This window comes from Triturus cristatus, chromosome 4_2, assembly GCF_964204655.1.
Source record: "Triturus cristatus chromosome 4_2, aTriCri1.1, whole genome shotgun sequence".
Taxonomy (NCBI): domain Eukaryota; kingdom Metazoa; phylum Chordata; class Amphibia; order Caudata; family Salamandridae; genus Triturus; species Triturus cristatus.
Window position 1 is genome coordinate 882,739,401 of NC_140586.1, and position 24,504 is coordinate 882,763,904.

The 24,504-nt window shown below is 47.1% G+C and overlaps 1 protein-coding gene across 5 annotated transcripts in view; it reads right to left on the reverse strand.

The window, feature by feature from the left end:
• LOC146835331 (uncharacterized) overlaps window positions 1-24,504 on the reverse strand; it is a 122,194-nt gene that overhangs the window by 83,408 nt on the left and 14,282 nt on the right. Inside the window, exon 2 of one of the 5 annotated variants that reach the window (XM_085602909.1) lies at window positions 12,572-12,797. The exons of 2 other annotated variants lie outside the window; for them this stretch is intronic. The gene's annotated coding sequence lies outside the window, so the exon portion shown is untranslated. 2 more of the 5 variants (XM_085602912.1, XM_085602910.1) reach the window with 2 other exon arrangements.

Genomic DNA, 24,504 nt, shown 5'->3' on the forward strand with positions numbered 1-24,504 from the left:
GAGGGGAGGTGAACTACTGTAACATTTACTACAAGGCAGTACTTGATTAAAACAAATGTTCAGCTTCCACTTCATGTCGTTAACCCATAATTCTTTTGCCCACCGTCCCAACTCAGTTTGGACCCAGTCATATGCAAACCAGTCCTGATTGATTTTTAAGGGAAGTTCTTCTGGGGACTTGAATCCTTCGTAGAATAATTAAGAGAAGGGTCATAGAAGGGAACGGAGAGGGAGAATAAATGAAGACACTGCAGGTGTTGGAGGATGTGCAAATAATAGAAACCAGCATCAGCAAAGTCAGTTGATCTGCTGTATGTAAGCCGAGATAAACATTGTTTTTTCAGTGCCTCCTTGTTCTCAATTAGAGCTTTTATTAACAGAGGGAAACGCACCAGAAAAAGAAAGGCACTGGATTTACTTTTGAGCACAGTTTGTAATTTTGTTGAGGTGTAAGAACAATTAACATGCCTGATGGGAAAATATGACAGGCACGTAGAACATGATCAAACAGAAGCCAAACTCTAAAGTAAGAGATTTATGCAAGTCTGTCGATGGAAAAGCAGAGTTGCAAGTTGGCTTATATTTTAGAGACTCCACCAATTTATGTTTTTATATGATGGCCCATAATAACGAAAATAAGAAAACGGCAAAGCAAAAAAAACTGTAATGAAATTAGGCGAAACCTCCTAGGCTTTATGAATCAGACGCGATTGACTTGTTAAAACAGGGGTGGGCATTGCATGCATTCATCGCTCCAGCCTCACCGTAAAGCAATCGCAATGTCCTTTGTTGTCTTCCTGTGAGCAACTTGTCACCGAAATTTGGAATAAGGGCAAGAGGGCCTGTTTGCTTTACTCGATTTATCATCTACCGGGTGATAATCTGATCTTCATAGAGTAAATCATGGAGGTCATTAGCTTGAGTTCGGACCAACTCGGTCATATCTTCTTTGGAGACTACATTGGAATGACACAAATGATCCTTTAGTCTGCTCCTTTAAGGCTTTCCTCTTCGATCTTAACTTCTCACAGGTCTGTAAGGGATCTACCCACAACAAAGGCGCCACTCTCGACATTATCATTGCCTAAGACAATAGCATACAACTGGGCGACATCCTACCCTGTGACTGGTCCGATCATCATAAAATTTCCTTCTACATCTTGGAAAAGGTCACGTGTAGAAAGGGCCAACCTTTTAAAGCTAAACAACTGACGCTCAATATGAGAGACATCAATGTTCTTACATCCATCACCAAAAATAGGCTTCAGCCTCCTCTCAACATGACCAACCTTGTTGCGTGTGCGTTTCCTTTTCAGCTACCCATTGGCCTTAGCGTGCGTCTTTTAATGAAAGACTGCATGCTATTGGCCAAAGGCAGGCGCATTGCTCCTCCCACGGCCTATTGGTGTCTATTACGCGCACCAAGCAAATAATAGACACCAATAGGCCGTGGGAGGAGCAATGATCATGCCCAGACACGGGCGCGATAATTGGAACCGAAACCACGGCTCGCTGTGGCGCACGCGCACCACTCGCGGGCTTCTGCATTTTTTTAAATCCATTTTACAGCGAAGCAACTAAGAGAGGTGGGCTGCTTGTTTTAATTGATAAAGATAACCGCCTTCCTTCTTGTTCTGTACCTTCCTGCTCCCCTTTAACTCAGCAAGATTTACTCTCTGCGAGTGCCGCATATCTGCATCAGGGGTGTGGAATCTAACTCCGAAACTATCCAAATGACGAACAAACAGCCCGATTCTGCTCTCTGAAAGGAAACTCCCTCCCTCCTGACCAGTACCCTCCTGCCCTTTCAGGCCACCAAGGTGTTACTCTGTACGCGTGCCACATAATTGCATCTGGGGTGTGTATTCGAACCCAGAAAACACCCATCTCCATAAAACGATGAACGATGTCCGATTCTGCACTTTTAGAGATAATCGCCCTTCCCTGTGCCCTTCTGCCCCTTCAAGCCAGCAAGATGTTACCCTCAACGCGTTCCGCATAATTGTATCTGGGCTCTGTGCTCGAACTCAGAATCCACCCGAATCCTCAAGACGAACTAACGGAGCCCGATTCTGCTCTTTTAAAGATAACCGCCGCCCTTTCCATTCCATAACGTGTACCAGTAGTAGCGAATAGTGGGCACCGACACTCATTTTTGGGGACCGGAACTTATTTTTTTCCATCAGATTTTGAAGCAGAACAAGAGGGAGAAAGTTAAAGTGGAGGAAAGACAGGTGAAAAGATAGAAGGAAAACAATGACAATTGGAGAACGCAGGGATGAAAAAACGTGCAAGAGAGAACTAAAGGGAGATAGAGGTGGATGAAGGAGGGGTGAGGGAGAAGTGGGACCGGGCTGGGTTAGCATCCAACAATCCACAGCATAGGGGGCGGACTTCTAAGTAAAACGTTTGCCCCAGCACTTTTAATTTTACAAATTGAGCACTGTCTTGCCACACTACCACCGCCCCTTTCCAAGAATGTTATTCTCCAAGAGTGACACATATCTGCATTTGGGGTGTTTGCTAAAACCCCAAACTACTGACAAGACGGTAGAACCAGCATGAGTTCCAGTTACTCCCTAGGCATGCCATGCGCCTACCTTCTACGGGGTGTCGGAACCCCGACATTGCCCGAGTCTACAGGGCCTGACCCTAGCTTGCACACTCCACCTACACGCCAAGAGTACAGCATGGCACGGTCTGTGGGTGCGTTTGAGCACCCCCTCTCCCCCCACACCCAGCTGTTAGTATGCAAGAAGGGCACATTGGCTCTGACCCTTCCACCCACCGACCACCCTTCGCTGCCCCTTCCGCCCGCCCATCCGTCTTGTACTGCCCTTTCTTCAGCCCTCAAACAAGGATCCCAAAGCCGGAGTATGTCACGCATCAGGTGTTCACTATGGGGCGGTGTTCCTACCTGGCTGGAGACGAGGGGAGATTCTGCCGGAGTGTTTTCCGGACTGCTGCTGTCTGTTTCCCTCCTGCTCCCGCCATTTCCAACGCGGACGCTGCACGGAGGGGGACTACCATCCCCAGGATCCCTAGCGGCGCCACGGGAAGCGGAACCCGAACACGCCCACTGCTCTTTCGTGCCGGGAGGCGCTTGAAAAACACTGCGACCCACTGACAGAGCGGGCGGTGTTCCTACCTGGCTGGAGACGAGGGGAGATTCTGCCGGAGTGTTTTCCGGACTGCTGCTGTCTGTTTCCCTCCTGCTCCCGCCATTTCCAACGCGGACGCTGCACGGAGGGGGACTACCATCCCCAGGATCCCTAGCGGCGCCACGGGAAGCGGAACCCGAACACGCCCACTGCTCTTTCGCGCCGGGAGGCGCTTGAAAAACACTGCGACCCACCGCCTCGCGGGACCGCGCGCGGGCGGCGCCGGGAGAAGCCCGGGACAAGGGCGGGACCGTCTGTGGCCGTCCGGGGCCGGAGGAGGCCGGGCTGGGCCGCCCCTCTAAGCTTTCCTCCTCGGATCAGTAGTGTTTGATTTCTTTTGGTTATTTCATTTTACTATTTATAGTCAGTCATTCTTTTTGGATTAGAGTGTCTTCCTTTTACTGTTGGTTTTTACTGATTTGTCCCATAAGTTTCCATTGCTTGTGTTGTGGACACTCTAGAATCATGGGGAAGCACTCCAAACCTACAGCTAGTCGTCCGATGACCAGACAGCTAGCGAACTCTGTTTCTCAGATCCCTAGTCTTACAGCAATAGACAAGATGCTGCAAAAGACAATCGGGGTGGTGGCTTCAGCCATTGAAAATACAGAAAAACGGCTGTCGATTACACCGGCATTCAATATGGCCCCCCCTCTAGATGGTTTGTCTGACTTTTCATCATACCAGGTGGATCCTGATGCTATGTCTTCTATGCTGCCCTCATTTACACAACTACCGTGCGCTCAGGCCCAAATAGATGAGCCAGCTCTAGTGGAAGAAGGGTTATCAACATCTTCCTTTGTGTCTATTGTGGCCCCTACAAAACAGGTTAAGACAAGGAAAAAACAAAAAAAACAAAAACTGAGAAAAAGGAGACTCTTATCAGCCCCTGCTCCAGATAGCTCTCCCTCTTCGGCCCCGATCCACCATCACCCCCCTACTTCTATCCCTCCGACCTGGGCGACCACCCTATTAATTGAGCTCCAGTCACACATAGACCAATCTCTAAACCTTCTGGCTAAATCCCTGTCATCTAAAATGGACAGGTTGGTTTCCTTAGTTAACTCCAAAGGATTTGGGAAGATGCAGCCTACCCAGGACCCTAAGGTCAATTCGGGCAGTTCGGAGGGTGCTAGTTCCAAAGTAAATCTAACTAATTCTATCCCCCAAACTGAGTCACCTTTATCCCTGATGCAGGTGCACGCGGATCTGGGCCAGCCCTCTATGGTGCATACAACTGCCCCTTCTCACAACGCTGGTCCTCATTTGCCCCTGACTGTGCCCCGAGTCCCTATCGTCGTTTCAACACATGAGCAGCCTACTCACTGCAGGGACTTAGTTTCTCGGATTACAGACGGGGTCGGTTCCCGCCTACCTGAGGGGGGGGACCGACCCCTCCGGAGCTTGGAGGATCCTCATCTTCTGGTCCAGCTTCCCCCGGAGGCAGCCCCTTATGTGATCGTCCTTACAGGAGTTCCTTCGGTTATGAATGGAAGGGGGGAATCCTATCTTGAACTAAAAAATAAAGTCATCCACTGGCTGTCTAAAAATAGACCACTAAAGGGAGTAGGGAGAGGGGAGATCCTGCACGTTCGGAGGGTTAACTGGCTAGGGACCCGCTCAAAAGACATAGGGGGGGACTGCGTCCTGATTAATTTTAGGGACCCCAGAGTAGTAGATCACATTTTGATGCAGGGAGGGCACTATAGAAGGGGTGCTATTGAGGCTTTTCATTTGGGGTACTTCTATTCCATTTCCAACACTTTGGTCTCAGCTGATTTACCTTATTTCCACCAGGCCCCACACAATTTGCACTTTAACATCCCGGTTGAAAACCGTTATGGTGCACTAAATGCGGTGGATTGACCACTACATTCGAGTCCTTGTAAGGGAGAGCTTATGCCCGTGGGGGGGAGCCAGGATGAGGATGTTTATGATACATGGACGTTGGTGCCCCTGGTTGCCCCGGGAGTGGTGAGTGGCCCTGGGCCCCCCTCTCCATCGTCTCTGTCCCCCAGCGCTCTGGTGGGTTCTCTAGAGCCGAACCCCCCTGTGCATTCAGCTTCCCACAGCCCCCCCTTTCCCATCCCTCCGGTTGACTGCTCACTCTGTATACCTCACCGGAAACCATTAGTTGGGTCCTGGAACGTGGCCGGTTTAGAGTCCAAACTCTCTGATCCCGAGTGGGGAGAGTTAATGGACAAATATGACATCTGTATATTTCAAGAAACCTGGCTGCGGTCTATACCACGGAGGGTGGGATATGCATCTTTTGCAGCCCCAGCAGTTCAGGGGTTCCGAGGGAGACCCTCAGGGGGGTTAGTTGTTTGGGTTGCATCTCACCTGGGGTGCTCAGTAAAGTCATTGGATTCAAAGTCCCCTGATATTCTATGTCTCCTACTATCCTTTCCCGCTAGCTACTCACTAGCAGTTATAAATGTGTACTTGCGCCCACAGCCGGTCCAGTTAGGTTTGTCGATTCTGGGCGCCCTGGAAAATGTTCTACACTCTCTACCACAGGCGTCCCATAAACTAATTGGAGCCGATTTTAATTGCCACTTCGAACCCCTTCCAGGGATCCCTTCCCCCTCCTGTGAGGTGGACGAAATCTATCTAATCCCTGATCTTATTTCCCACCCGGCTAAACGTCTCTCCCCCCTTGCCCTTGAGATTAATAGGCTTACCATTGCACACTCCTTGCGGGCCTGCAATGGCAGACTCTGCCCGGATGTCCCGGGGTCCTTCACCTTTAACAGAGCTGGGAGCTGTTCGTCAATCGATTATGTTTTGGTGAACGTAGAATTCTGGGGCCATTTGGCCTCTTTTTCTATCATCCCACGGGCCGACAGCGATCACAACCTACTGTCTCTGGAATTGATTAACAATCTAGGTGGTAGTGAATCTTCTAGGTCCCAATCTCCATTACAAAGTGAGAATTTGGTCCTAGTGGCAGGTGGCAGACGGATTAGGTGGGAAAGGGTGGCGTCTGATGATCTAAAGCTGGCTGATGTATATAGTGCCGTGACCTGCTCCCTGGAAGCAGTTTTCCATCTTCTGAGTCCCGCTGGGGTTATTCCGCAGTCTTGTTTTTCCGAACTCCAGACTATCCATACGGATTTCCTAGGTAGTTTGGCCAGTTTTTTCTATAAACCCACGGCCTCAAAATCAAGGCCTCTTAGGCCCGAGCGCTGGTTCAATGGTACCTGCAGGCGGGCTAAGTCTGCCCTGCTAGTAGAAGTAAAAGAGGGTACCTTGTCCAGTATTCGGGCAGCCAGGGCCACCTACAAAGACCTGATCAGGGAAGCTAAAGCCGAGTGGGAGGATCTAAGGTGGCAAAATTTACTCCAAGCTCTAGCAGACCGTGACTCGAGGGCGTTCTGGAATATTGTCCGTTCGGGCTCGGTAGCCAGTACCCCAGCACTACTTCCTAATCTTAGTGAGGAGGTCTGGCTCGCCCATTTCCAACCCCTCTTCTCGGCCTGTAACCCTCTGGTTAGTAACGATGTAGGCCTCACACAGATTGATACTGCAATGGACTTGTTGAGCCAGGCAGAAATTGAGTCTAGCCTCTTTTCCATCCCAGAGATTGAATTGGCCCTCAATTCCCTTTCGGCAGGGAAAGCTCCGGGGCTCGACAAGATCCCCGGTGATCTCTACCGAAGTGATGTAAAAATTTGGGCACCTTATATATGTGTATATTTTAATGCTATTTTGCAGGGCCTTAGAATCCCGGACACTTGGTTGGGTGCAGAAATTATTCCCATCCACAAAAAATCTTCCCCACTGGACCCAGCCAACTACCGCCCCATAAGCCTGATTGATGTAATTCAGAAGCTGTTTGCTCGAGTCCTATTATCCAGACTGCAGTTCTGGATGGAGGATCAACATGTTCTAACCTCCCTACAGGCGGGGTTCCGAGCTAAGGTTTCTACCATTGATCAACTATTTAGATTACTTTTGATCTATTGGAAAACAGTCAGCATGGGCGCCGGTAATTTGTATCTGATCTTTGTGGACCTTCGGTCCGCTTTTGATATGGTGCAAAGGGAAAAACTCTGGGCCATTTTGCTAGAGATGGGTGTTCCCCCCTATCTTTGCCACCTATTCAAACGACTCCACCTAGGCACCTATGCAAGGGTGAGATATGGGAGAGATGGGGAACTTTCAAGGCCATTTCCGGTAGAGAAGGGTGTGAGGCAGGGCTGTGTCCTGGCCCCCACCCTTTTCTCCCTCTTTTATCAATGGGCTGATAGAGTTTCTTTTGCGCTCCGCTAACCTGGACTCCCCTGTTTTGGCGGGTCGTAAGGTCCCGGCCCTGATGTTCGCTGATGATACGCTTTTGCTATCTCAATCTTATATGGGCATTCAGCGTACATTAGAGGCCTTCTGCTCTTTTTGCAAAATCAGGGATCTGGAACTGAACCTCTCTAAGACCAAATTTATGGTGTTTGGTTCTAATTCGCGTAATTGCCCCCACCCCAAACTGGGAGAGGTTGAGCTGGATAGGGTCGCCACGTTTGACTATTTGGGGGTGACCCTCAACGACAAAATGAATTGGGGTTCCCATTTGGCAAAGGCAAAATTGAGACTAGCCCAATCAGTGGGGGGTATCCTGAAGGTGTTTAACAACTCTTCGTGTAAACCTCTGGGCCCCCCGCTGGAAATTTATAAATCACAAGCCAGAGGAGGAGCACTTTATGGTGCTGAATTATGGGGATACTCCACCCCCGCCTCCCTCTCATCTATTGAGAATTCCTTTATCAGGAGTTTGCTGAAACTACCTGTCAGCACCCCATTAATCCCTCTGAGATGGGATTTAGGTTTGATTCCCATAGAAGAGATTGCCCTGAATCGTCCTCTTCAGTTCTGGAGGCGTCTTTGGTCAACGCCCGAGCTGGAAAGCTATAGGCTCGATCTCGGTGACATTTTGGCAAGGGGTAATTCGGATAAGATCCCCTGGCTTGCCCACATAAAGAACCTTTGCAACCTAATTGGGATGGGGAATCTATGGTCTGCCCCGGAAGTGTCCTGCTGTACACTTTCGAAGAACTCATTGAGGGAGGTTCTGAAATCTTTTAGGAAGGGTATTCTACTCCAGTCCTCCCTGGGTAGGCTCACTGATACTTTTTTGGATATTAAGTGTAGTCCCCAATTTGAAGTCTTCTTAGACGTGATCCAACCTCCCCTGGCTAAGAAACTCTACATACAGCTTAGACACGGTTCCCTTCCACTGAGAGATTTTACCTATAGATGGTCTAACGTTGTAAACCCCGTTAGTTCTTGACCCCTATGCTCTGATACCCGCGAATCAGAGTTGCATGTTGTTCTCTTTTGCCCCTTATATACTATTGCACGGAAAAAATGGATTATCCAGCTATGCAAGTCTAGGGGCCTTAGGGACTACAAGGAGGTGCTTAGAATTCTGAAATATGACACCACCCCTTTGGTAGTGTTTGCAATGGCCAAATTCCTCCTCTCAATGTGGTTTGTTAGGTCCAAATTTTTGTCTCTTGCTACTCAGCCCCCTGATTCAGCACTACATATATCATCATCTTAGTTCTTTGAGGTATATGTGTATATCATTGGCCCTGGATCAATCTTAACTTTTCTTCCGTTTCGCGGAATAGTTCTTGTTTTTATTGTGCTTGTCCTATAGAACTGTTTTAATGTTTTAATCGATCTCACTCTATTCATTGTGATTTAATCATGTTTTTTAAAGTATTTATGTATTTATGTCTTTTTATGGTATTTTACCGAAATAAAAGTTTTGACTGACTGACTGACTATGGCCGCAGTACATGAGTGATCCCGAACCTCCGAAACTGTCCAGATCTGCAGGAAGGGGAGGGGGAGGGGAAGGGGAGGGGAGGGTCTTGATGTTGCCGTGTCACATATATCCACCCCACCTCCCTGTTTCACACCCCCGTCTGCCCGTATAGCGCAATGGGACATATATGTCGCACTCTAAGACTGCGGCATGACCGTTATTTATCTGCGAGGTTCCCGATCCACGAAATTATCCGATTTAGCAGAATTGACAAACTTTTTGTCGCCCTGACCTACCAGTTCCAACTCTAAGCCCTCGGCGCCCACGGTCCTGCAGCGGTCTTCCACGAGTGCAAGGGGAGCTGAAACGGGTTGACATAGCACGGCGACCCTGGACAGCAAAGAGGAGTTCGCAGGAGACCCGGAGTGGGTTTTCCCCGTCGTTTCAACGGGGGAGCCGGGCATTCTAGAAGGCACCCCGTAGCCAGTTTGAACATTGTTACAATATTTGGTCAAAGGAAAAGAACATATCCTTTGCAAAGAGGAAGAGTTGTCATTGGCAATCTCGTTCCCGCAGAAACACTCATAAAAAACATACAGTTTAAAGGTGAATAAATCCCGCAGAGAACCGGTCCTCGTGTTCTGTATCGCCCCCTCCCACGGTAGGACACGAACCTTGGCGTGTGCGAGTATATTCCCCTCTAACGACTCACTGGCGCATGTTGCTGGGATAAGCATAAATGATAAACGGGGTGAAACCTGCCCTGCACCCTGGCTGCCTCCTCGCCCCCATGCCCACCCCTGCCAGACCTCTTCCTGCTGTTACACGACGGGCTGCTCTGTAGCTGGCAGCAGAGCCAAACCCGGCAGAGCAGACACGGGGGGAAATGGCTGCTCCCACACCGCCATTCCGGAGAAAACACATCGAGTCAACGCCCTGTTCCTGTACCCACATCCCCACCACAGCCGCTATTGGGCAGGTACCCCTCAGCCGAGGACAGTGTAGCACGTCTGCACCCCGTAAACCCGCTGTTCTACGCCACTGCCCTCAATGTGCGGAGACACGCCAGGTGTCTGCCCCACCCCTCCTGCCATCCACAGGCAGGGTTCTGTTCGCACAGTGCCACTTGATGCCCACCCAAACAGGCTACTCAAGGATTAGAGGTCTTCATCTGTGCCCGGTGGTGCGAGCTAGTCACTGGGCAAATCTCCCCAAATCTAAAGTGCCTCCTCTGAAGATACAAACCTCCCCTGTGCCCCAGCCCACTGTGATGACGGTGAGTGATTCCATGCCAGCCCCTGGCAATGCACGAGGCTTCGAATGGCTACCACACATGGGGCACCACTGACTGCTTCCTGCACAGCGCCTCTCCCTGGTAGGGGGCAGCGCACCACAGATCGTGCGCTAGGTGAGAACCTCACAGCTAAGGAAGCTCGTGCTTAAAAGACACCGACGACGCAGACTGGCTGAGGTCTGTCAAATTAACGTTTCTCTCAAATTGCCCTTTCTACTGAAGACATCACAACTCCATTTCCCCAACTCTGCTTATTTCAGTACTTTCGTCCCCAGGTCAGAACTGGAGAATAAAACAAACGTGTCCATGCAAAAAATACTAAAGTGCTTTTTAGAAATATATATATATTTTTTTAAAGGACTCACACGCTCGATCTAGTCTTACAGGCTACTGGCTAGAGGGTTGCTGCTGCACACTGCCATTCACCGCAGTCATGCTTGCTGTTTGGTGAATGACTTCCGCATTCTCAAACCTACCCTGACTCTAGAGTATTTGCCAGGCTGGCAATCTCGCAGCCCGCGCTGTGTTTAGTGTGAGACGCCATTCTGCTCCCGAGTTCCAGTTTCACTGCCTGAAGACTTGTGCAACGACGTTGCCCCCTGCAGGTTGCATGTGTATTGGTCTGAATGAACAAGCTAACTTCCCTCAATATCCTGCAGTGCCCTGCAGCCCCAGTCCTGGAGTGGGCCAGGTAATTTTTGAATAAATGCAGTCGTTGTTGTTGGAGTATTAACAGCATCACTACTGCTAACAGGTGACCTAGCTGAACAGTGCAATATGCGCCTTAAGCGTTTTTTCTTTTCCATTTTCTATTTGTAATTAATTTTTTGCATCCCGCCTAATCCACTGATACAGATAGGACACCGCTGTCATCCTGCATGCAAGCGCCTAATGCAACATTCTATATATGCATGTATTGTATACCCTAAACCTAGGTTGTAAACAAGGGATTACTGTAGTGTACACCGTAGAGGAACGGGGTGACTCAGGATCCTGCACAAAGTGGAGGGAAGAGGAGGGGGTGTAGCGTTCATTCTTAAAAAGACCCGGGAGGCGGGGGGGGAAACTCAATGCTCTTCATCTTTTGTTAAAACTTCCAATGCACAACATTTAAAAGGCACCACATTGCAGCCGCAGGTCATTCATAAAAAGAGCTGCTCATTTTGGCACTGGGGATCCAGGTTCGAATCCCGGCCATCTCCCAGCATCCTGTGATTCTGGGCACATCATTTAACTTCCCTGTGCTGGTAATATGACCTTGTGTAATGTAATTGGTGCTCATGTAAAGCACTCCAATACTATTCAGGTCGAGTCCGTGCAAATAAAACTGCCCGAAAAAAATGGTACAGAGAATCTGACAACATTTTATCGTGAACACGTTCCCTTACTGATAACAGACACAGGACTAAGTGGAGTCAGCTGCCGCCACTGCAGTTCAAGAGACCTCTTATTTGTAGGCCCCAGCACACAGAATAAGTGATTAAAAATGTCCACGTGCAAAGGATCAAGAAATTTGAATGTGCCTGCCATTTCCAATTTTCCCCGTCCCCATGGACCAGCCACCCACAATGTCAGAGCTGGTAAAGCAGAAACTACTCTCAATAGGTGAGCAGAGCTTCATCAGATGAGTGCAAGGATTGGGGAATAAGGGGGTTTACCTAAGGGCAATGACCTGTGGTGGGGGGGACACAGTGAGTGAAATGCTAGATTCGCCAGTCGAGTTGAAGATCTAACAGATCCTAACAGGAAGAAGAGGGTTTCAGCGCAGCCGTTGTACATAAGGGAGCAGGAAGAGAACACAAGTAGCCTGTGAACGTGAGGGCAACGAAAGTCCTATTGGTAGGCTGGAGGTGCTGTATTTTCAGAGCCTTCAACCCTATGTGTTCTTGCAGAAGTGGGCCCTGGTTTGAATTCACTGCTTTCCTAGCATGGCTGAATGCCTCCTCCTAAGCTCGTTTTCAAGCGACAGGAGGCATTTCCAGGCCACTTTCGACTGCTGTACTGCTGGGACACCCGTCCTCTCCCCCTCTCTGGATGCTCCTGCTGCAGCCCTGTTCTGTGACCTTCTGTACTGCAGAGCCCATGTACCTAGTAGTCACAGATGCTGCACCGCAAATTTGGAGTGAAACCCACTTTTAATAATGCGAGACCTATTGCATTGCAAATGCTTGTTTTTAAAAAGCCAGCACGGTCTGATCATGTTGCATATAGCATGGACTTGCAAGGCATTTAAAATATAAAAGAATGTGCAGCAGCTCCGATGCACGTTATGACTTAACCTCAGGTCAGACATGCATAACAACGGAGGGTTCGGAGGTGAAGGGGGCTCAGATTGGTGATCTGACTTACCAGCATAACTGCAGAATCCTCACTTCAACTTGTAAGCACTAGTTATCGACGGGCTTGAGCCTCGGCTCCTCCAACCAGCGACACACACACCCTACTCCGGTGCACCTAGCGGACATCCAAACAGAGAATCGCACGCATGCAGGCGCATACAGAACTTGCCAGTCACGTATCATCAGTGTTTCAGGGTGGGACTTTCCCTGGAAGTTACTTGATGGAGTTCAGGAAACTGAAACAAAAATAAAAAACAAAATCACAAGGAGGAGCCCACTGAGGGGGGCGTGGCCAGAACAATGCTATTACCATGCTTCAAGCTTGACAGTAGTGTTTATAAAATGCACTGTGATAAACGCTCTGCCAGACAGGAACTCGCCCCTACGTTCATGCACCATAATTACATATTCGATCTATACATTTTTTACAAACAGACGAAAAGGCCCAAACGTAGGTGAGCTGTGTGAATATTATCACTGCAGATAGTAAAACAGGGAAAACAGCAAGGGACTGGCAGCATTATACACAGGAGAAGAAATGTCCCAAGGCAGCCATGATTGTGTTTGTGTTCAGCACAGGCATGGAAATAGGACTATGGGGCGCTTATGGACCATAATGCGGGCTGCGGTCCAGTGCCAGGCTGATCTTTAGAGATGGTACAGACACAGCTGTCGGTTTAATGTTCATATCAGCTGCAAAACACACTAAGAAGTGTTATAGGATACTGAGGAGGTGGGTGGGTCAGTACAGGGAGAGTAACTGAATGGTGCGAAACACAGCAGGCAACGAAAAAAGAAAGTAGTCCCCAGGGCAACAGATAAAAAACATAGAGGAATGAGACAGTACTAAGTCCCTGCTCTGTGAGAGGAACAGAAGAGAGAAAGGAGGGACAAAGAGGCAGGACTGACCACTAGCAAGTAAGGATTTTTAAAGGATACTGAGAGAGATAAATGAAAAGCAATGGCACGAAAGGGGATGGACTGATTACAGCAGGTCTCGAAGAGACAGCTGCGCTGTCTAGCTCGACCTAAAAAGGAAATCCCTCTGCTGTTTACAGCAGAGGGATTCGGTGGTCGTGTACAGAAGACAGAACCGTTTCATCCTCTGCACCGAACGGGTTAACTATGAGACCTACGTTTAACTTGGATGCTGATAAAGCTAGGGATGCAAGGCATAATACTCAAGACTCTGACTCTACACTTCAAAAAATCTAAATTCTGAGAATTCAGACAAGAGATAATGAGAACAAACAGATGCCAGAAAAGAAGCAGAAAGGGAGGGAAAGAAACCCACTGGACATGGAAAGAGGCAGGGATGTCCTCTTTCACCCATACTCTTCCTGATTGCCCTAGAGTCCCTGGCATTTACCATATTCTCCTCGGAAGACATTTGGGGAACTGAAACCATAGCTGGAAACCTGAAAACTATGCTGTATGCGGACTACTACCTCCTTACTTTAGCCTCTCCAGATTTTTCGATGGCAGCACTGATGTTCTCCATATCAGTTTTTACAGCGTTTTCCAGTTACAAAATGAACTGGACCATAAGTGACGTCTTCCCCACTATGATCTATACCAAGAGGGAAGCCCTCCATGAACACTTGTTTCAGTAAATCCCTGCCAAGTTGAAATATCACAGAGTATTGATTACTACCGACTATCGAATATGACTGTACTGACTAATCAAATGCACAGGGAGTTCACTAAATGGAGCAAGCCACAATTGTCGCTATGGGAACAAGTCCAAACTAAGAACATGGGGGTAGAGTCACAGCTTAACTACATTTTCGGTATGCTGCCTATACTGGTCCCGACCAGCATCAGAACTATGCCTAATACACACAGCCATTTAAACATACATTTGAGAAGGTGAGACATGAGGACTGGTCATGTCCAAACTTCAAGTCGCTACTTCTGGCAGACTGAGACTCCCAAAGATGGAAATATATAACGGCGAATCAGCTCTTACAGGAAGCATATCGCGTTGGCACAGATCTGGAACGCACCAAATGGGTACTCCTGAAACAACAACTATGGGTGGGCACGAGAACCGCAAATGATATATCTGTATCATCCCTCACAGATACCTTAAATAGGACTGCTTTGTGAGATTCACTTAACAAAAGAAGAGGGTCTAGCACTGCAGAAGCAATGCAGGGTGAAAATCTACGCCACCACGCAATCCGCATTTGCTATGGGCAGGGGGTGCTGATTTTGATTCTTTCTGGGACCCCGTTTCTCTTGCTGATAGAGATCATAGATCAAGAAGGTCACTGTGATATTAGCAGGCAAATTGGATGGCAAGGATACAGCCTTTGTTAACATTTATGCCCCCAATATTTACCAAACTATCATTCCTATCCTCCCTAATGCCTCTCCTCACCGGAATACATCGTTACCCTGAGGAACTTGGAGGAGATTTTAACTGCGTGGCTGATGTGACTTTAGTTAGATCACACCCCCGCGCACATCACCACTACATAAAACTGCCCACGCGTTTCGATATTGGATCAGCCATTGATGATTTGTTGATACCTGGAGAACCTTAATTCCGGATGCGGCATCTTTTTGTATTACTCAGGTATGCACAAGCTATAAGTTTGCTAACATACTTTCTGATGCTCAGCCAGCGTACATGCGAGAGCTGGCATTAAGAATACTGCAACCACAAGCCGTTTTTACTGATTCTGGAATGGGCATTGTCCAGACCCTGCATTCGATATGGAAGTTCAATACTACGATGCTGGATGAGGCAGCCCTCAAATCTACCCTCAGGAACACGATCAGTAAATACTTTATGGAGAATACGGGTATGACTTCCTGCCCATAAGTTGAGTGGGAGGCATTCAAACTAGTGGTATGTGGTCATAGCATCTCAGCAGTAGTAGGGGCCTTGGCTCCGATTCATCCTGATATCAAACACTAGGAGTACCTCTTAATGAAACTGGAACTACCAACAGAGAGTGAACAGGGCCTCATGAAAGACAGAGTGTTGCAGGGATTCTGCACATACACAGAACTATGTACAGGAAACCAGGACCTCTGTGTATTGTGGTGTACCATAAAACCCACCTTAGTACCCGGAACCCCAATCTGACTAGCTATAGTATCTCATTCGTTCTCCTTATACAGCGGAGCTACCAATAATTAGACATCCTAGAACATGATACTCAGGTCCTCTCAGAAAACGTGGGAACAAGACACTCTTTTGCCTAATACCTGTCCGCAATGTGAGTAACCAGAAACACTGTATAGTTTAAAATGTTTATTTCAACTAACGTTCTCTGTAATGCAGTACACGTGCTAATGCTAGCAGAGAAATGCATAAAAACAATATACTCAGCATAGTTACAATTCCATATAATACGAACGGGGATAGTAAATTATAATGACAGTGGATAAAGCCATATAGCGTCTTATTACCCTCTCCGTACTAAGAGCAATGTTTATTATATCAGTGGAAGACCTCTGGACTTGGACAGCGGAACCCCCTACCTCAAGTCTTAGATGAGAGGATTTACATCTCCGGACAAGCACAGCTCTTCCTGCTGGAAAGGTTTTCTCCAAGTGCCTTAACCTGCATCCTGTGCAATATTAAAAGCACTTGAAAATTCAGAAGTGCAGCTGTGTTCCATGTTATGTCTATATGTGCGTGGGACTGGCCAAAGCAGATTAACCAGTGGTGTTGGTTTCTGACCTTGAACACAATGTACAGACGAAAACTCGGAGCACAGCAGAATTAGTGAAAGGCAGACAGTTTCCAAGTAAAGCAGCGCAAGCAAAGTGTTTATGAGAATGAAAGCATGTAGTATTGTGTGCAAACTGGCGGTGAAGCAAACACGAACTGATGCTAATTTAGCAATGTCCGCTGGCACCCTTAGTCCCTCACGACACCCTCCCCTTGGGCCGTCCTATGGGCGGTGACAGGAGTAGAACACAGAGTTCTAAAAGTCTGAGCAGTAAGAGCATATATCCATACGAAGATAGCCAATCTGAGAGAATTAAGAGAAGAGAGAAAAAAAAAAAGAAAAGGGTAAAACACACAGTGTAAAATTTTGACAACACTTAAAAAAAAGAAGGGGTGGGCGTAGCCAATTAATTCATCGAAGTGTATGAGCAGTAAGTTGCAACCACTTCCAATAGGAAATCATTGTTTTTGTCTGAAAAAGTAGACGCCATCCAGTTCAGCAAATCTAAGGAGCAGACGTGCTCATTAATTATGGGTGCTTCCAGCACCATTGTTGGGTAACTTGCATGATTCAGGGATGTGGAATTCCTATAGCCCGACGCCCAGGGCATATTGTTTGGGGTCAAGGGCAACAAGTTTTCATGTGTATTTTGTCCTTGGGACAAGTAGGCCTAACCCCCTGCAGCACAAACCCTTTGGCTGCCAGTTTGCAGTACACCATTATGGATCAGGGAAGGGCACTGTCTGCAGTTAATGTAATATTTTTGCCATATGTTAATGCTGTCCAAACTTGCATTTATGGTTCATTAATTGAAACCCTTTATTATTAGGGTGAGCTCTAAGTAAATGTTGTAAGCTCTGACTGCACTAATGACCTTGGTTCCCGTATAAAAATGTGTACACACGTTTTCAAAGTTTAGCAATATAAGGCTATTTATAATGCTCCCAGAATGCTCTCTGATTTGATGAAAATATTTCCAGAAGCTTGAAAGCAAGATTGAGGATTCTTTGCTTTCAAAATAAAAAGTTCTTAAAAAGAATGAAATCAGGAAAAAAACATTATGCTAATTTCAGGTACCATTTCTTTGCAGCATCATTGAGTAACATGTGTTGAAGCATGCTAGTAATTCTAAAAAATATTCATAATGGAAAATCAGTGCAACCAGTTTCAATACGATTATGGGAAACAAACATAAACAAGCATTGGTAAAGCCAGTAGGTCTGAAATTGGCGGCTAGCTTTTTAGTTTTGTCAATGTGTGACTTGATTTGGCATTGTTTTTTTAAAACCTTATTGTTGTGGGAGCTGCTGGGTCCTCACCATTATAACAAACATAGGCAAAAGCAAAAAAATGTTTTGGGTCTCAAAAAGCACACACTGCCACAGTAGTTACCGGTACTGAACAAAACTACTTTGTGTGCAGATATGCTCCTTGTGAAACAGCAGAATGCTGTCACTCACAGTGAAGCCAGCCGATACAGAGAGAGAGACAGAATTTTAATAAATACAAAAGGTCACAGTCAAAGCCAGACCAAATTAGGGGCACAATTGTTCAAGGAAGCCTCAAAAGGGCACCCATGGTATATGTCCTTGCATAACTGAAGCTATACAGCTTTTGTGAATTCCAAAGAATTAACAGAAGTAGGAAAAGATAGTACTCCTAGAAAATATTTATGAGCTGCATTTTAGCATGAGCAAATTTGCATGTGTAGATTTGCTCATGCGAAAATCTGAGTGTTTGCAAGTTCACTTTCCCTCCAACCACTTTTTTTCCCCAACTCTGGAAGAGGTTTACGTCTGCCATTGTCTGGAGTACATTTTCAACATTTCTCAGTATGGAAAAGATTATAGAAGAGTTTAATTGTTGAAATCCCTTAAAACATGCATGTTAGTAGGTTTGCACAGACTCAAAAGGGCATTCTAACCCTGGAACTATTCCTTACCACTACCTTCAGCCCCAGTATGTAGATCTGCAGAAATGTGGCAACATAAGGGGATTGCAAGTGTTCAAACACTACTATGGTATGAGCCTTCGCATAATTAGAGAGGCTCTATCAGAGCTCTTATATAATGAGATTGTTGCCATAATTTGTCGCTGCACTACTACGCATAAAGGGGGCAAGTGGATTTTGTTACAGGACAAGTAGATTTATGAAGCAACCTGCCCCATGGACAAGTAGATATTTTATTAAATTCCACACCCCTGAATGATACTCGATGTAACTCCATTGCAGGAAGTCATGTGCAGCTGCACACATATCCCACTACGCTAGCACTCCCAGCGCAGCCGCGCAGACCCTCATTCCAGCACTGGAACATTCTTGCTCATGAGACACTAAGGGGCTCATCAGTAAGGCAAAATCCGGGTCAGGAGACGCTGTGTTTGAGAGGCATAGATCCAAAGCCCATTGAAAGGGACATTCCAAGCACGTAAAAACTGGCTGCACGCAAGTGTACCATTCAAAGCGGAAAGATAGTCTATAAGCCACGCTTAGAGTGGCTAGTGGCAAGGTACCGTAGCATTCAAGCATGCTGTTACGAAGCAGCTGTAGCCGGGCTGTGAACGACTACAAGAGGAGCAGACATTTCTGAGCAGGCAAATCAACAGCAATACCCCAGCAGCTAAGGCACGTATTAGTAGCAAGCTACCGAAGACGCTAGAAAAAATAGAATGAATAAAGGCTGGTATCCCACCAAAAATAGTTTGAAAAGAGGTCACAAGGTCGGAGCACACAACTTTAAAAAAAATTAGCCAGCCCTGTTGTAATGAAATGAAATGAATTAGCTCACCAAAATGTTGTAGGACGTCAGTGTTTAAAAGTGCGTAAACTTCTGGGAACCCCAGATACGGGGACTTAAATGGACAAATGACTGGGAGGATCGTATCTCCCTCTACGCGGACGACGTGCTACTCTATCTCTCCTCTCCGAGACGCTCCATCCTTGCCCTACTCAACATTTGTGATATTTTCGGGAGAGCGTCCGGTTATACTATCAACTGGTCGAAATCAGTGCTCTATGTGCTGCGCGGCCCCGCTCCCCGGCTCCCCGTAGACTGCCCATTGCAGACGGTGACGGAGTCGTTTAAGTATCTAGGTATCCACATCACGGCCAACCCCACGGACTTCCTACAACTAAATCTGCACCCCCCATTGGACCGTCTCCGGCGCGATGTGCGCCACTGGGGTACGCTACCGCTTGCGTTGCTGGGGAAGGCGGCCCTCTTTAAAATGATGGCTCTTCCCCGGTTCGTCTACGTGCTGGAGAACACACCGTATCGCGTCCCGCCAGACTACTTCCGCGCGATAGCAGCGCAGGTGACTACCCTTCTGTGGGGTGGCAGACCGCCGCGCATAGCGCAGTCAAAATTGACTCGCGGCTGGTACGACGGGGGGATAGCGCTTCCCGACATTCAGCTCTACTACTGGGCGGCGCAGCTCAAAGTAATTAACCAATGGCTTCATGTCCCGCATACGGACCCGGCATTCAGAGCAGATAGGGACATAATGGGGGAGCGAGGTGTGTTGGCGACCCTGTATGGTGGTGGGCTGACTCCGGCTTTCTTCGGTCCTCTCAGACAAACGGTGGCCATATGGCATGCAGCGCAGGCCAGATTAGGGTGGCGCGGGGTGCTGACTAAGCTCACACCGCTGTGGGACACCAGGCAGCTTGGGAGGCTCCGGCACAGCAGGGGATTTGACAAGTGGGACGCTATAGGGATCTCTACGATTGGCGACATGTGGCATGGGAATGACGTTATCACATTCGACCGTCTCCAACATCAATATGAACTGGCGCCCTCCGAATGGTTCCGCTACACGCAAATTAAACACGCCTTGCTGGCACGGCTAACACCGGGTGTGGCGGTACCAGAGGCATCGCCCTTGGAGGACCGGTTATTAACGGATTTTATGCCGAAAAGGGCCACATCGTTTACATACCGTAAGCTGATTAACAACCTGCCGGACCCAATGGGCCCTCTCCGTGAGAAATGGTCCCGTGATCTGGGGGAATTTGCCGAACCGGAGTGGCGAGAGGCGCTGGCCTTGCCACGGGAGGCGGGTATACCGTCGAGGCTCAGGCTGGTGCAGCTCCGCATCTTCCACCGCTCCTATTACACCAGGCGCACATTGCATAAAATCGGCAGCGCGACACATCCCTTCTGCCTGCGTGGTTGCGGGGAGGTGGGAGGCTTCTTCCATACTATATGGGACTGCCCCGTGCTTCAGGAGTATTGGCGGGGGGTGATGAACATGCTGTCACAGTCGGGGGGAGTCACGCTGATGCCAGAACCCAGACGCTGCCTGCTGAATATCTGGGAGCCTAACGACCTCTCGCGCCTGGCGCAGGGCTGGGCCACGTTAGGATTTATGATAGCTAAACGCAACATAGCTCAAAAATGGGGGACAGGGGAGCTGCCGCGCCTCACTGCTTGGGGCACGGACATGGACGAAGCCATGTTTGCAGAGAAGTTGGCCTTTATTAGACGGGGCTGTCCTGGCAAATGGAGTAAAGTATGGGGAGCGTGGAACTCCTATAGGGGTGACATCTGTGACCCGCCCTCAGACACTGAAGATGATGCCTCAGACACAGACTAGGATGGGGGGGGGAGTGGGATGGTGGATGTTGAGGAAATGTACCGTTGTTGAATTGTTTTCTGCCATCTTGCCGCATTCAGGGGCTACTGCGTTGCTCTACATTGTGGAAAATTATGTGCCTGATTACTGTATTGTGCTGCTGCTAATAAATACAATAAAAACAAAAAAACAAAAAAGTGCGTAAACTTCTGTTCTTGTATTAGCCACCTGCAGGACATAGGTCTCACGGGCAGAAGTGAGAGTAACTTCTTTTTGGGACAACAAAGCTCTTATTCGGCTCAGCTTGTCGAACTCTGCCTTCAATGTCAGAATAGAAGGCCAAATCGAGGTATCAGGACTCCTATGTGGGGGAGGAAACAGCACATTTTAACAGCAAACCACACGTTGTGACACAGTCACAATGTAGGGGATGCTTTTTAACATGCCATAGCATTCTACATTATTTAAAAGTAAATAACTGCCGTTAGACAACAGTGTGAAAGTTGGCGTAATAGAGGGCATGGGTTTACCCTTTAAAATGCATGCCAAATTCAGTGTGTTTAATTACAAGCGCCGTAGAACTGTATGCTTTTGCACACGAGGGAGTGTCCAATGGAGGAATCACAAGATTCACCCGTCAGATACACCTCTGTGTCATCGCGCAAGCATCTGAATGTGAAAGGCAGCGACCAAACTTTGTGAAGGAATAAGTTGCCTAATGGTTCAAAGCGGCCTAGGGGAAAATGCTTCAAGCATGATGTAAATTTAAATAACGAAAACGGCAGGGTTATTACACCATGAATGAGCCAAACAGCAGAGTGAGTTTCTGCCACGGAGAAAGGTAAAGTGTCTAATTTCTAGATTTGCAAAAGGGTGTAAGTGGCATCCTTCATAGACATTGATTGTTGTCTATCAGTTAAATTAAATGGTAAAAACACAGAGGACGAGTTCAAATAGTCCCATGGCACTCGACCCATTATAAGCGTCTGCAAAGTCCATGCTAACTGCATAATGGAGCGCAGTTGGTTCTGACCATGATATAACACAGATACATCATCCTGCACAATATCAACAACAGATGAAACAATATTATCCAATGTGTATATCCTGGAAGAAAGCGTATTAATACTGTTATCCACCACTGCAAGAACCTTTTCAAGATTAGCTTGCTCTATCGCCCTTAAACGTGATGCGGCTTCAATTTGAGATAACTTCCATATTTCATTGTAAGTGGCATAAATGAATCATTTAGGCCTAGGTCCAATCGGGCTTTTTATAAAATCTGATAAATCCACATCATAAGATAGCATAGACAAATGATGTTTAGCAGATGTAATTGTAGAGTGTTGCAACCAATTTTGACATAATTTACCAACAGAATACGTTGTAATAGAATGTGTGTTTGAAAATCGAGGATCAGGCCTTTCCTGCATATAACCGGAAGCTCTGTCATGGAAACGCATTCGACATGCATCAGCACTGGCCTGCCAAACCAACCATCCTAGAGAATCAATACTCGAGATATTAAATGTCACATTTGTAAACAAAGACTGCAACTCCTCAATGGTGTAATTGGTGGTAGCATGCCAGTGATGGTATTCGGCTAGGGATGGAATGGCAGGGACATTCATCTGTTTAGTTGTAACTAAGCCTAAACAAGTAGTTTGATACCAAATCATTTAAAAATAAAATTTGTGTGCGCTTTACAAGGCTTCTGTGCCCTGCACCTGCCATGATTTGGAACCCCAAACTGATTTTAAATCAAATGTATTTTTCCAATGATCATAGCCACCCACCACCAATTTAAGGGAGAAGGAATCAGAGTATAATAATTTAGTGTGGGTGAGCATAACTTTCGAAGTGGACATAGAATTCAATTTGAAATAGAAAGACTCAGGGTTGTTTTTTTTTGTAAACAAATTTTATTCGTCAAAGACACATACAGCGAAGCTCTGTGACCCAGAGACTTCAACCATATCAAAAGAGAAAGACTCAGGGTTTGATTTATCAAAATTCGTAAAATATGTACATTTATTCCACAGGGATTTTGAGCTTCCTGTTTAAGAAGAGGGGCAATGTTCCCATTGTGTCTAATTAAAAATGGCTCTAAATGTATTAGCTTTATGGAGATAGTGGTGGCCATAATGCTTGTAGCAAAATAAATCAGCATAGTTTGCAGAATTTAAATACAAGTCTTCAGCATCAAATGCAATATAGTACTTCAAATCTGAAAATAGAGATTGTATGGCTTGCACATCCCAGTCATCAGAACGTATGTTATATTTAACCACGTCACCCATTGAAACACGAAGTACAGTTGGAACATTAATTATCTAAGTAGGGCCATGAATTTGAAACTTGACTGTATCCCAAACGATGCCATCCACAACTGGCCAGGCAGTAATGTTGACAAAAGTCTGGTCCCTTTTCATGATGTGTGATGAAGAGTGCGGAGCCAAAGTTCCATCTATCAGTTCAACAGCAGAGCATTCTTTTAGGTAGTGACCATTGATCAAAAGAAAAAACACTGTCACAAATCCAATGGACATAAATAAAAATATGAAGATGAGCACTAGCCAAATGTATGTCCAAGGGGGACCAAATAAATGTGTTTAAACCAGGAGACAAAACTTGCAAATTTTGAAGGGGTCAAAGTTGATGTGGAACGTGAGTCAAAAGAAAAACGTGACTGGTTCCTGGTTGTTGCATGTAAACCAGGCAACGACTCACATGCAAGGTAAGCATATTCTGTTTCTTCATTTGCAGTTGACGACTGTGGGATCAGCAAAGGATTGGCAACAGAGTCCATTTTTATGGCAGTGTCAGGCAGAGCGTTGACCAAGGAGCACAATGCAGGATTTCCATAAATAGATGCATAAGACGATGCCGGAGGTAAACTATTCAGAATCGGCCAGATGTTGTAGCTTGACATTGTCAATGGAGATGTATCTGTTGTCTTTGCGACCAGGAAGTGGTGGTAAAATGACTGTTCCCTGTACTCCTAGCACTGGAACCGGGGCTCCATAGGATGGATCAAATTCTTTTTTGTTCTCCACCTTCTCTTGGACCAGGTCTCGGACTCTGGGTAGCCAGCCGACTACCGAAATCTGCAGTGCACCATCAGTGGCTTAGGGTACATGTTCCTTTGCAAGATTGTCCTGTGTAGGTTCGGTAATACAGCAGAATGATTATCTACGTCAAAGGGGACGACTTGAGCCGCAAAGTCTAGACTATCAAGGTCTGGCACAAATATTTTCATGCCAAGAGCATTTCATAAGGGGTCCACCCACCTAGAGGGCTTCTTGGGAGATTATTAAGTGCATGTTGTACGCGATACAAATGGGCGACCCAGTTCCTGCCAGTACCTAGGACTCTAGCCGTTAAGGATTGCTTTAAGTCACGGTTCATTCGATCCACAACTGAGTTGCCCTCAGGCCTGTATGGAGACAAAAATTTGACCTGCACTCCCAATGACCTCATGGATTCTTTGTACGCCTTAGAGGCGAACACCGGACCCTGGACGGAATGTAAGGTGCCAACTGCAAAAATTCACACACGATTACAGTGCGAGTCTCAGCGCTGCGTTGTGGCCAAACCCATAGAAAACGTGTGCATGAATCAACTCAGCTAAGCTGAACTTATAGGCAGTATCTGAAGAAAATGGACCGCAGTGATCCAA